This window comes from Thalia democratica, chromosome 6 (assembly GCF_965202585.1).
Source record: "Thalia democratica chromosome 6, ktThaDemo2.hap1.1, whole genome shotgun sequence".
Lineage (NCBI taxonomy): Eukaryota > Metazoa > Chordata > Thaliacea > Salpida > Salpidae > Thalia > Thalia democratica.
In genome coordinates, this window is record NC_139170.1 from 34,770,882 (window position 1) to 34,784,115 (window position 13,234).

At 28.0% G+C, this 13,234-nt stretch overlaps 5 non-coding genes across 5 annotated transcripts; 2 read left to right on the forward strand and 3 right to left on the reverse strand.

The window, feature by feature from the left end:
* Positions 1–2,921: 2,921 nt before the first annotated feature.
* Positions 2,922–2,993, reverse strand: Trnaw-cca (transfer RNA tryptophan (anticodon CCA)). Its single transcript has one exon. It is a non-coding gene; the product is annotated as a tRNA-Trp (tRNA).
* A 771-nt stretch (positions 2,994–3,764) lies between these two features.
* Positions 3,765–3,838, reverse strand: Trnat-agu (transfer RNA threonine (anticodon AGU)). Its single transcript has one exon. It is a non-coding gene; the product is annotated as a tRNA-Thr (tRNA).
* Positions 3,839–5,523: 1,685 nt separating this feature from the next.
* Trnag-ucc (transfer RNA glycine (anticodon UCC)) lies at positions 5,524–5,595 on the reverse strand. The gene has a single exon. It is a non-coding gene; the product is annotated as a tRNA-Gly (tRNA).
* Positions 5,596–5,753: 158 nt separating this feature from the next.
* Trnas-aga (transfer RNA serine (anticodon AGA)) lies at positions 5,754–5,835 on the forward strand. Its single transcript has one exon. It is a non-coding gene; the product is annotated as a tRNA-Ser (tRNA).
* Positions 5,836–8,210: 2,375 nt separating this feature from the next.
* On the forward strand, positions 8,211–8,282 carry Trnaq-uug (transfer RNA glutamine (anticodon UUG)). Its single transcript has one exon. It is a non-coding gene; the product is annotated as a tRNA-Gln (tRNA).
* Positions 8,283–13,234: the final 4,952 nt, after the last annotated feature.

A 13,234-nucleotide genomic window follows, 5' to 3' on the forward strand; every position in this document is an offset into this window, starting at 1 on the left:
AAAAATATGTTAATTTTGCTAAAAGACTAAACTTGTTAGTAACGCTTCTTTTTATGAAGAAAAACGTCAACGCGTGTTTGATAAATCGCAAGTTTAAAATACACGACCTTTTAACGTGAGCTTTTTCTTTTTTGCTGCGCAAAGCTAAACAAAAATTAAATTAGTTTTATTGCTAAACGCTAAAACTCAAGTGCCGCTGATAATAATTTAATTGCTTTGTAGAATTAGTCATCGCTCGGTTCGTCAGCGTAATTAATCGTGAACTTGTATTTTACGCAACTTATAAGGTTGGCTTATTTTATTCACTGGCTCATTGTAAATAATGTTTCGCTGCTGATATCGCTTAAGATGACGTATATTTTTAAACGCTTTATTTGTGCACGAATTATTGTTTACAAATAATGAACCTGAAGTGTAATTACTATAAGAAGGGCTGATATAATCTGTATTGACAATAAGTTTAGAACGTTGATACGGTTCTTTGAAACGTTGTTTTCCTAGCTCGTTATTGACTATATGTGTTTCTGCACTTGTCATATTAACGGATTTTACGGTCGGCACGGGTAGCCTTTCCACAGTCGAAGGCTGCTTTGTTATGACGTCACAATAGGCTTCTGCACTATCAACCTCGTTACTATCTTCAACCGGCGCGAAAGACGTCGACTGTTGTTCAGCATCAACCTGAACATCATGTGTCTTGCTAAAATTTTTTGACTCTGTTAACTCGTTTTCCGGTTTTAAAGAAGTCTTAAGGTTACTAATATCGCCGCTAAAGTACGTTAACGCGGTTGATTTTAAATCAGAATCAGTTTGCTCAGATATTTTAAAAACACAGCCGACTGTCTTAACAAGAGGTGGATCTCCCCTCTCCTCCCTACCTCTTACTGTCGGGAGGAGGGGTGCCCGTTTTTTGGATTAAAGGAGCCCTGCCGATTATGAAAATTTTGGTTGTTTGGGGGATGCCCTTGACTTGGTAAGTTGGTTTGATTATTAAACGGAGGCCCTTGATTATGAAAACCTTGATTAAATGGAGGACCTTGTCCCTGGAAATTACTCGGACCATTGGTATACCCTGAATTATTATATCTATTGTTAACCTGAACGGGGTTCTGGTTAAAAACTTGGCCGTTTGGTGGCATTACATTCTGAAACTGCATATGGTTCGGCTGAACGTTGCCGAACCCCATGTTATTGTTCGCTACGTTCTGATAGTTTATATTACTGTCGTAACGCGCGTTTTGATTATTATAATCGTTTTGTTGATCGTATTCAACTTGATTACTTTGATTATGTCTATAAGGGCGACGCGAAGATTGCTGTACATGCGAATTTTTATTATTATTTTGTTTCTTTTTATGAAAATTCTGCGATCTTTGCTCATAACGAAATTCTTGAGCTTTTTCTAGAATCTCCGAGTGAGATCCAGAGTAAATCTGTTCAATTTTTACTAAAAAATCGTCTAATTTAAGCGTAAAAGCTTCTTCAACTTTCTTTTTTAGTTCGATTGGACATATAGCTGACATAAAATACTTTATCATACTATCCTTATCAGCTTTAGACAACTTTTCAGCTAGGCACTTATCTGACTGGAAAGACGCCTGCCCTAAGGTACTCTGTTTAAATCGAAGTATGTGTGGCAAACTAGATTTTTTGCCAATAAGATAAGTTTTTAAATTAGGGTAGTTGAAATGACACTCGCTATTAGTTTCGCGAAAATTAATTATGTCATCTCGAGGCCAAATATGGATTAATAACTCAAGTTTCTCACGATCGCTATCGATATGAAACGACTTACAGCGCGACTCGAATAATTCGAGTTCCGCGCGAGGTTCTGAAATATTTCGAAGTTGTCGAAATAGCTTAGCATTTTCGATTATCTTACGGCGCAATCGATCTTGTTCAGTTTCAAAACATCGAGCGCCGTTTTCTAAATTATAAACATTGTTATTATCTGACAATGATTCTGTCATTAGCGCACGTAACTTGTTTCGTAAAGCGTTCGTGCGACGATTTTCTTTTATTGTCTTAATCCTTAGCTCTAATTCGCTTAGGCTAAGATTTTCTATATCGTCCTGCCTATTACTAAGGTGCGGACTAACTTGTACAATTTCAGCAGCGTTTCTTTGATAAATCGAAGAGTGCGAGTTATCTACGCTTGCTGTATATAAATCGTGCGAGTTTTGTGGATACGAGGAAGCTTCGTTGTTCGCTATCGTTCCTGGTTCGCAATAAATTCTTTCTGGGTGTGCAGAGGCATTGATCGCTTGCACGCCAGAATCGCAATTCTGCCTATTATCTAAGGTATTATATTTTTTTATAATAATGGGTTCAGACCCGAGGAGGACGCCACTGTGACGATCGCTCGGCCCTTCGGTACTTTCCCTAAACGGAGCCGGCGGTCGAGACTTTTCTGTTTCGCTAACAACGGGATCAAGCATTGAGAAATTGATCTTTTTTTGCAATCTCTTCTCTTATACAATAAACAAAGCAGTGAAGCATGCATTACTGCTACAATCTCTCAGAAATGCAAAACTAAAAATGATACTGAATGCTAAGAAAGCAGGGCCTTTATAAGCTGAAGAGTTGAAACAAAAGTATACGTTTCTGCAGATTTGCAGAAACGTGTACCTAGCTACATGCCTGGGTTGAAGTAAAGTACATTCCTGCACCTAAATGGACATAAAGTTTTAGTTTTGATCTTCGCATTCTACTTGTGTGCAGTGCATTGTGTATATTAAACACAAGTTATCACAACAATAATTTGTAGAAACAACTGTTAAATGATTTGCTCAAAAACTAAATACTACTACTGAGAAAAATAAAAACAATAATGTTCTCTTATCAAAAATGAAATAAAGGTTGTTTACAATGATGCAAATTCACATGTAACAATACGACAATTAAATACTGTAAAGAAAAAGTGACCGGGACGTGATTTGAACACGCAACCTTCTGATCTGGAGTCAGACGCGCTACCGTTGCGCCAACAGGCCACATATCTAGCATTGTACTTAACGGCTTATAAACTTAAGTGTTTGCGTGACTTTGTAAAAGCGACCGTAATTAGGTTGATCAAAATGCTTGTTTAAAAACAGCTTTTGTCTTTGAACATATGATTTGCTATAAATTTTGCCACTTTTAATACAAACCTTTTATCAAATAATTCTATATTTCTTTTACGTTTTTTTAACTATTTAAAAACAACTTACAATTTAAACATCTATAACGAGAATCTCGCATACAGTACTTTTTAAAGAAACTCAGTTTAAAGAAAGTTAGATAAAAGAAAACTAGAATTATCAATTTTTTTATTATTATATAAAGTTTAATTTGCTTAAATTTATGTAATCAAAGTACATTTTTTGTACTGAGTTTATATGAGTATTAAAATAGAACTTAAGCATACTAACGTTAGCTATGGGATAGCATATCAATAATTGTTTATAAAAGAAAAATTTTATTTTAATAAAAGTATTAATGCAAATTAATTAATATCAAAAAGATTAAGATAAGATTAAAGTAATTTTGTTTTTAACTGTTCATTAATTCATAAAACTGTGTTTTAACTTCAAATACTATTATAAACTGTTTACAGTTTTTTTTTCAAGTAGTTTAATCATTAATTTATAACGTTTTCCCTAATCTCACAAAAACCATTTTGAATTTTAAACTGAAACAATGGCTTAAATTTAAAAAAACAGTCTTATTATATAAATAAGTTAATTAAAAAAAACTTAACTTGATCGAAAAATTAAAGGCAAGCGAGGCACCACCGAGATTCGAACTCGGGATCTCCTGTTTACTAGACAGGCGCTTTAACCAACTAAGCCATGGCGCCGCTTGAGTAGAATCACATTATTCAGTTTATAAATGTAATGAAACGTTACTCGATATGGCGACCTCTAGTAAGAAAACATACAAATTGTTACATACAATACAAATTCTCACTTGTTAAAGTTTGAAGCTTATTGAATGTAATTTTTCTAAAAATAAAAAATTGCTTTACATTTTAGTTTAACTTGTATGTTGTTACATAAATTATTTTGAAGTATACTTTAGGGGCCGCTTTAATTTATAAACTTTTATTACAAATTAGTTTCTAATTTGTTGTAACACTAATTATAACGAAATTCTGTGAAATAGGTTTTCAAATTTACTCACAACTAAGTTGTATACAAGGTTGGTTATATGTTTTTTTCTTTCTTTGTGCAAAGTTTTATTTTTTGAAAGGAAGTCGCCCGGAACGACCACATAATACTATTAGTTTAACTTTATACTATTAATTTAACCTTATAATTACTTTGACCTTACACTTACTTTTACCTTCAACAAAAACATCGGCGAAAGTCTGCAGAGCAGAAGCCTGGACTTTCGTATGCCGTGAGACAATACTTTAACCTTATACTATTACTTTAACCTTATACTTACTTTAACCTTATGCTTACTTTAAGCTTATACTATTACTTTAATCTTATATTGTTTCTTTATCCTTATACTATTACTTAAACCTATACTTACTTAAACATTATACTATCACTTTAACCTTATACTTACTTTAAGCTTATACTGTTACTTTAACTTATACTGTTACTTTAACCATATACTTACTTTAACCTTGTACTTACTTAAACCTTATACTTACTTTAAACTTGTACTTACTTAAACCTTATACTTTTAATTTAACCTTATACTTACTTAAACCTTATACTTACTTTAAACTTGTACTTACTTAAACCTTATACTTTTAATTTAACCTTATACTTACTTTAAACTTGTACTTACTTAAACCTTATACTTTTACTTCAACCTTATACTTACTTAAACCTTATACCTGCTTTAACCTTATATGCTTATTGTCAGTAAGACACTTGTCAGTACTTATTATGTTGCACATATATAAACTTATATTTATTCTATGACTTTATAATTCAGTTAGTTTTAATCACACTGTAGGAATAACCTAATTTGAAAGTCAGCTAGCTATTAAAGTTTGTTTCCACATAAATATAGTTAGTCATCTAACACATGGGTAGTCAACTTATAGCCCGCGGGTTGGATCCGATCCGAAGAGTGAAAGTTACAAGACCGCCAAAATCCGACACTCGAATGCTTGCAAAGATACAAACTTGGTCCGCTAAACCAAACTTTTAGACTTACACTATATATTCTTCGGTTTAAAGTTGGTTATTAAAGTTTTAAGTTTAGGTAAAAACATGACGTACCATATTAACTTTACCGTGAAAACGTTTAGCTTTGCAAAATATAAAGGTCGAGACGGATGTTATTCCAGCAGAAAATAAAATTTCAATTTTCTTTCAAGTAAAGAAAAAATTACAATACTTGCTGCTTACAAATTTCAACAATCAGAAGTTTATTACAAAGCAATGTTTCTCTCTTCTGAGTCGTTAAATAATAATACTTGTGAAAATAATATGAACTTAAAAGAAGATATAAAGGTTAAACTTCAAATTAAAAAAAACTTATGGTTTGTTTAATACTGTTTGAAAACCCTGAGTAAAAAAGTGCGTCGACCGGGAGTCGAACCCGGAACTAGTGCTTGGAAGGCACCAATGCTAACCGTTACACCATCGACGCTTGTGTCGGTCACTTGCAATTAAGGAATATATACTTATCTATTGTTATCAACTGTCTTACAAGCGTTAAGAGAAATTGCTAAGGTTAGACACGAGTAAATTTACTCGCGGTATCAAATCAATAAGTTTATAATTACATAAATGTATCTTCAATCGCAAGTCGTTGTGGCCGAGTGGTTAAGGCGATTGACTAGAAATCAATTGGGCTCTGCCCGCGCAGGTTCGAATCCTGCCGACGACGCTTTTTACCAAATTTAAGTTGTCATTAACTAGTTCGTAATACTTTTTGCTTTACTAAAGTTAAATTTTTGCTTTTAATTTAAATTCACAACTAGATTATTGTATAAAAGTTATTATTTCAAAGTTGTAAGAAAAAACTGGTTCTATATAAGCTTTAATCAAAATAAAAGTTAGTACATGTTAAAACAAGTTTATATGTTTTATTAGTTTTCTCGTTATAGTAAAAATTCTTAATTAGTAATATAAAAACCTTAAATTTGCAAATTAAAATAGCATTATAGTTAAAAAAGAAGTTAATAAAGTTTTGTGGAAATAAGTACAGTTGTAATAGCGTTTTAATTGTTTTCTAGTTTAAATTAAACCATTTTATTCTAAACTTATCAGTTTAATAAAACAAAATGTAGTTTGCTTGCAGTTGGTTTTTTTTAAGTTTGCAAAAAAAGGTTGTAAATTTTTCTAGCATTGTATTAGGCATGATTATTTTTTAAAATATTGACCAAAACGTTGTTGTTTAGAACTGTTTGAAAACAAACGATATATGTGCAAAAATATTTTAATCGTACAGTAAACTTTCATTTAAAAGTTTTTTTGGAATAGTTATTATTAGATGCACATAATTTAATAATTTGAAAAAAATAGAAACTTTAAGCCCACATTTAACTAAATCTTTAAAAACAATCCTAATAAAAGAGTTACTACAGCTCTTCACTACTCATATAAGTAATTTGATAAAAGGTTGTAAGCATAATTAGACTTATGCATTAATGAAAGCACAGAAAAATAAAGTTTGTTATGTTTAGTACCAGGCTGACCAATACTTTTTATAAATAGGTTCAAAAAATGTTATTAACTTAATATAAAAAGAAGTAAACTTTTAATCAAATTTTATTTAGTTAAATCAGTTAAAAAAACTAGAGGAAATTGTTTTTTTCAAGCAGTTATTTGTATATATTTTTCAACATAAACAATAGTCAATTTAAAGTAATTCAAAGTTGATAGCTTACAGTAGTTTGAGATGAAGTAAAACAATACAAACTTATTAAACCTTTTATAAAGCACAACTTTAATTATATTTAACCTTACTAATAAAATGTATTTATGTACTCTACACTTTGAAATTAACTATAAGTGCAATTACTTAGTAATTAGCTGTTCTCAGACGTTTTTTTTACTATATATGTTGTTAAAAGATATTTTTTCACTATGTATACACTATAATACAGTGTTTGTATTACACTAATTGAAAAACAAAAGAATAAAAAGGAGCCTGACAGGGGACTTGAAGCCCTGACCGTTGGATTAAAAGTCCAACGCTCTACCGACTGAGCTAGCCAGGCTTATGTATGATTTTAAAATATCAATATATATACTAACAAGCTAAGCAACGCTTAATGTATACTTTCGTTTTCGAAATGATATATCATTACTAGTTAATCATGGACATAAAATTTGGTTTATACGTTTTTTTGATTAATAAGTTTTAACAAATAAAAAAAACTAGTTTTTGGTGTAACAAGTTTTCATTTCAAGTTTTTTATTTTAACTTTTATAAGTCGATTGTTGAAATTACTAATATTTGTTTTTAAAATAGTTACAATGTAAACTTTTTCTGTTTTAGTTTTTCTGCTTTAGTAAAGTCAAATCAAATTAGTATAACTTTTAAATGATTTTCTTAAATTATATAAATAAATGACAATAGTTAAGAGTGATTAAGTTAAGTCATAATTTTTTTTTCTTCTTATTTTATGACTTTAGTTTATTTAGAAAAATAAAAAAGAAAAAATATATTTCTACAAAGGTTACCTCAAATTAAATTTATTGACAGACGTTTACCACAAACTTTAGATTCTTTTATTTTTTATTATCTATTTTTGGTAACATAATTGTTTTATAAAATATTGTATTTGATTAAAACGTCATGTTTCTTAAAATTTAAGAATTATATGAAAATAAGTGTTAATAAATTAGTTGGAAGTTATTTTAATTTTTATTTTTAAGACTATAGTTTAAGTTAGTAAAAAGAAAACCACAATAAAATTTGTATTTAATTAAGTTTTTTTTTGTAATTATAATGAAATACTATCGTATTTTTAAATATTTTATCAGTTTTTTTAAACATTAAAGTTATCACTTTCTTTGATTTTTTTTCACCTATACAATTAAGAAACAAAAAATAAAGTTACAAAAGAAAACTTAAAAAGTATTATTATACAAAAGTATGTTTACTTAAATACATATAGTTTACTTTTGTACGCAAAGCTTTCATAACAAGCGTTGTTAATAACACAAGCTGCACTTTATACTTTAATGCTTCATGAGTAAAGGTATTTAGCTAGCATGAGTATGTGTTTATATACGTACTAAATATAACTAAGTGGTCCCGTGGTGTAATGGTTATCACACTGGACTTTGAATCCAGTAATCCGAGTTCAAGACTCGGCGGGACCTCTTTTCTTAATAGTTTTTTTTTTGGTTTGGTAAGAATTTTTTTTATATGTACTCTTTTGTATCTTATTACTTTTCGTTACAATTCAAGCACCTTCTAATTATTAGGCACCTTCCAATTAGAATATAATACAAAGTTTAGGTATTGAGTAGGGAAAAAGTTTCTTCTTTATACAAACTTTGTATTTAGGTCACTAATTAAAATTACTTATAGGCAAATAAGCATGCTGTATACTCAGTAAAAGTTTTGTAATAAGTAAACTTTATAAAAAGATTATAGTACAGTGAAACTAATTTAATATTTTAATAAACATTTTTACCTAAAAAAATACTTGCTAACATTTCTTTTTCTTGAAAGTACTTTAGAGAAAATTATTATTATAAATAACTTTCATAATTAAATTACAAATACCAACAATTACTGAAAAGTTTAAAGAAAAGTTTAAATGTTCCAAAGTTTTATTTGAAAAAAAAGTACCTTTTTAAAAGAATAACTTATGATTGCTGAATTTTAAAGTTATCCACTACTTTTTTTTATTTTACTACAATAAACAGTAGATAAAGTGTTGCAAAAGTTATTTTTGTAGAAAAATGTAAACTTAACTATAACATAAAACTTAACACTGTAAGTATTAAAATTTCATAATTTTAAACAAAGTATTAGGAAAAAATTAAATAGAGATTTTCAGTAATATACAATGAACTTTTTGAAGCTTTAAAAATAAAATGACTAACAAGTAACTTAGAAATGTGCTACATGTTAAATAAATTTCCTTTAAGGTTTTATGTAGTTAAAATTTTTTTTTTAAACTTAGATAAAATTATAAAACGTTTTGAATATTGAAAGTTGCTTGTAAATTATACAAATAAATTGACTTCACACATTAAAAAAAAACTTACTTTACACTTTAAAAGTTTGTATTATAATGCATATGATCTAATCTTAAATGCTGTATAAAACAGCAGTCAAACATGTTAAGGTAAACAAGATGATATGTAAAGTTTACTATATATTCGCTATATTTTGAAATCGTTCGCAAGTCAGGATGGCCGAGTGGTCTAAGGCGCCTCTCAAGCGAAATGCTTCATCGCTGTGCGGTGCTGAGTGTTCTGGTCCACAATTGTGGGCGTGGGTTCGAATCCCACTTCTGACACATTTTTTGCGCTTTTGTTAAGTCAATGTGTACGATTACTTAATTGTTATCTTTAAAACTTTCTGAAAACTTCAAGTTATGTTTAAATATGTCTTATTATTTTAGCTTAAATAAGTTTGCTTTTATGAGCTATTTTTCTTCGCTCTGATTACAAGTTTTGTAGATTGTTTACCAAACTTAATTTGAAACGCTTTTTTGTAATGGCTTTGTTGTTGCTAACAATAATATTAGCTAAATGAAACATTTTGAAACACAACCACTTGGACATGGAATTTAAAGCTAGGAAGAAAAATATAACAGAATGTAAGTTAAAATTTTTGCTTTTTTATTAAAAAATATTTGAATAATAAAACTAGATCATAATCAAGTAATTTTGAACTTTTAACATGTACAAATGCAGTACATTTTAGTGTTATAAAATTTATATCAATACAACAAAATTAAACATGTGTTTAAACTTTTGTTTAACACATGTAATTCGTACTAATATTTATATTTGTACATGAGTTAGATAATTGTTTTTTATAATATTAGTTTAATTTCTTACAACTTTAATCATTTATTAAACCATTCATTCTCTAAATGTGGTACTGAAAAGTTTAAACTAAACAAGTTTCTGAAACTTTTATAAACTTGATTAAAAACAAAATAGACAATTTTTATAAAAGTTTTTTTTTATTATGCATGCACCTTAAACTATTTTTTATAAATAGATATACAAAAACATTATACAAAAGAACGAACTACTTAGCAAATACTTGGAAGTTTTATTACTGTTCAAAGTTTACAAAAACTTAAATATATGAAAATTGTATCTTATAAAATGTAAAATTTAGCTACCAATCATTTATGTTTACTTAAGTAATGTGTTAGTTTATCTAAAGCTTAAAAGTTAATTAACAACAGTTATTTACTAATATCCAATTAGCATGTAAAAATGTTTGATATTATCAATAGCAATATGAAAAAAGCATAAACAAATTCAATATAACAACACTTTAATAGGAAGTCAAATTTGTTGTTGTTGAGGTATTCAAACCATACAGAACTTTAATTTATAGTTAAAATAAATAATTCAAACTTATACATTGCTGCTAGAAACTGTGAGATACAAAATAAACCAATTACATAAAAATAATTGTGTTCAAATATTGAAAAACGTTCTTAAAATGACAAGAAATTCAAGTCTTTGTTAATTTATATGAAATTAAATTATAACTGGTTGTGTTTTATTTTTTAAACCTTTTTCAGTTCAGAATTATCAGCTAGCAACTACATTTAATATAACAATTTTTTTTTGAATATTTTGCACAATATAGCACAATTTTGAAAATATTGTAAATTTTTAAAAAATGTTAAAGAAAATATTCTATTTGTAAACATTTGCAACAGTTACATTTTATTTAATACAATTTACAATATTTTCAAAATTGTGCTATATTGTGCAAAATATTCAAAATAAAAAAAAGGTTTTAAAATATTTGAGGTTTTGAAGTAATGATTTATAACCTTTTAATTCATTATGCAAATCGAACTTAGAATTGCAAATAAATATTACTATTTGTCAAAGCTTTTACAACTAATTGAAATCATACATCTAGCAATAAATTTAGCAGAAAACTAATTTACCGAGAATTTAATTAAATACCCGTTTTTTGTAAGAAAATATCACATTCAGGCTATTCAGTTGGTTGGCACTAGTTTTATTTAAATTTAGTTAAACGAAATATTGCAACAGAAAGATATTTGTCAAAAAACTAAACAAGAACCTTAACTAAGTGTAGTTTTTTCGGAGCAAAGTAACTGGAAAAAACGAAAACAAGTATGAAATTAGTATTTGAACATAATATTAATCTATATGTTTGCTTACAAAACTAACTAATACTTTTAAGCAGACTTTTTTTTCAAATTTAATACATACTTCAAAATGTTTAATGATAATATATAGCCTTATTTCTTTATTTGGATAAATAAATTTCAAGGTTTACAGTGAGAATGCAGTTTTCCCTTAACAAATTTAAACATAAATTTCGAAACATCAACAAACTAAAAATTACGACAATCAAAATAATAATTAAAAACATAAGAAACATCACAGTATTTAAAAGTATGAAAAACAACACACATTTTAAAACGGTTGAAATTAACCAACTAGTTGAGACTTTTCTTTCCTTTTCTTTGTTTTCTGTAATACAGAAAACTAAATACAATTTAGTTCGTCACTCTATTTATTCAGTATAAGTTTACACTGGTGTATACTAGTCTATTTTAATAGTTAAATAATTTAATTATTTTTTCCAATTAACAACATAACAATTAGAAAAAAAAAATAATAATTTTTGCTAAAACACGCAGTGTTTTTTTATTAACCTCAAAACTTTAACTTATCAAAACAAACAGTACCTGTAAAAATCGAAGTAACTGGGGTTTTTTTGTTTGATAATTCATCTTTATTTTTGATGTTTGAATGAGGTTCTGCGTCCAAGACTTCTAGTTGCATGTTAGAGTGAAGTGTGCTTTCCAATCGCTTATCTTCATCAAACTTAGTGGTTGCCTGAGTAATATTTAGAGATACTTCATCAGTTTTTATGTTTATGACTTTGTCATCTACAGTTAAATTGTGGTGGTGATTGATTGAATTGAGCTTATTTGAACTGTAATTATGCGTAGAACACCCAGTACTCTCGTTTTGATTTAAACGCTTCATAGATTCAATACTTATATTAGAAATATTCAAAAAAAAAATTGAGACTTTAAAGTCATGGTCATAAATAATAGAAACACTTGGGGAAGAATTTTTATTTTGCCAATAATTTCTGCTACTCTCGCTTTGATTTAAAAACAGCACAGTTTCTTTAAGAGGGTTAGGAATTACGACATCTAGCTTTTCTTTAAAAACAGTTTATAGAGATGACAATTTAAAACTCTGGTGTAAAGATTTTGATAAATTTAAACTTGGGTTCTGTATGATGATTTCAGTAATTTGGTTTTGATTATATAACATTTTAATTTTTTCACCATAAGAGTCCACACTATCAACTATCAAGCTATTATTGTTGTGAGGTGGTGAAATTGAAACACTTTCGTTCTGCATCATTTCATTCAAACTCGGTTCTGAACTAGTGAAATATTTTTTATCAATAAGTTGAAGATATATGACAATATTCAACAAAACTTTAATGAAATTAACAAAGTTTAGCTAAGAATCTGAAATATAAAGTAATCTGTAGTTTAGAAGCTTTAATAACAATAAAATATTTACTTCTATGGATAAATAATTTAAACTTTAAAGTACACATTAATAAACTATTACTTATACTTATTTGTTAATTTGATTATAAACATTTCTATTTATAAGTAAGCTTCTGTCTAAACATAAACAGTTTTCATTGAAAAAGAGTTCAATTTTAAAACTCACGTTTGTTGACAGGTGAAGATCTTTTCTGTTGCAGTTTACTCAGTTATTATTATTACGATTTATTTTTTGTATAATTCATTTAAGTGTTTTGAAATAAGTTACAGTTTATATGTTTACATGTTTATAACAAGTTCAATACGACCATGTTTACGCAAAAATAAACAAAAATAATTCAAAATAAGCTCACCTGTAAAAACATCACTATAATAGAAATCATCACAAATATGCATGTTGTTATGTTCAACATGTTTCTTTCAGCTTTGTTTTACAAATGTGACAATTAATTGGATAAAAGACTGTAAAACATAGCAACTAGGTTTCCTTTTTTTTATAGTGCACTATAAAATTAAATTGAAATAATGAAAAAACTTCTTTTATTGTTA